The sequence below is a fragment of the Engraulis encrasicolus genome, chromosome 18 (genome assembly GCF_034702125.1).
Source record: "Engraulis encrasicolus isolate BLACKSEA-1 chromosome 18, IST_EnEncr_1.0, whole genome shotgun sequence".
Lineage (NCBI taxonomy): Eukaryota > Metazoa > Chordata > Actinopteri > Clupeiformes > Engraulidae > Engraulis > Engraulis encrasicolus.
Window position 1 is genome coordinate 31,234,820 of NC_085874.1, and position 810 is coordinate 31,235,629.

The window sequence follows — 810 nt, forward strand, 5'->3', positions numbered from 1 at the left end:
ATTGCATTGCAAAATGCATTTTATATAGGGTTAAAAAGTATGTTCTCAAAATATTTGAATGGCAAGAATTCACACATGAGTTATAGGATATCGAAACAGTCATTTCCAATGATTAAATGCAAAAGTCCAAAATGGATACGTCGTTTTGCAATGAAACTCTTTTTTGAAATATGCTAATTGTTCACCTGTTCTTCCAATAGAGGAAGAGAGTGGGCGAGGGACAGGTGGCCTGAATGACCCTGAAGGAGAGATGGGGCTGCACATGTTGAACTGTACCTCCATAGCAACAGCTATGAAATGAAAAATAGGAGAGCAGTGTGTGAGACAGAATTCAATGTTATGATTAGCCTACCATTCAGCGCATTGATAGGGAACTGTGATTACTCTCTATTTTTGGAACAGCGACCAGTTCAACAAATTAATGCTCACCCCAATTAGAGAAGACAATTACAGTTTTACAGGAGATACAGTAAGAGACTACATAGATTGAGCATATTACACATGTGTACGCATATCTACATATGGCATTTTGCAACCCCAACTACAACCAATAACAAAACTACATCCATGTGATGCACTGTGTGTGTACCCAGATGTTTGCATTACAGCACAAAAATTGTGACATGGTAAGACTGACTTGAACACAAAATGTCAGCATCGGGAAGGCTCGGGGTAGTATTCCAAGAACAAGTGATCAACCTGGCCAAGTTAACCTATGGGTAAATCTGCCAATAGGCTATATAGGGCACAGGTGTCATTTATCTAAGAAGACCCTTCTATTAGATGATCTCAAGGTTAACTTAACCTGGT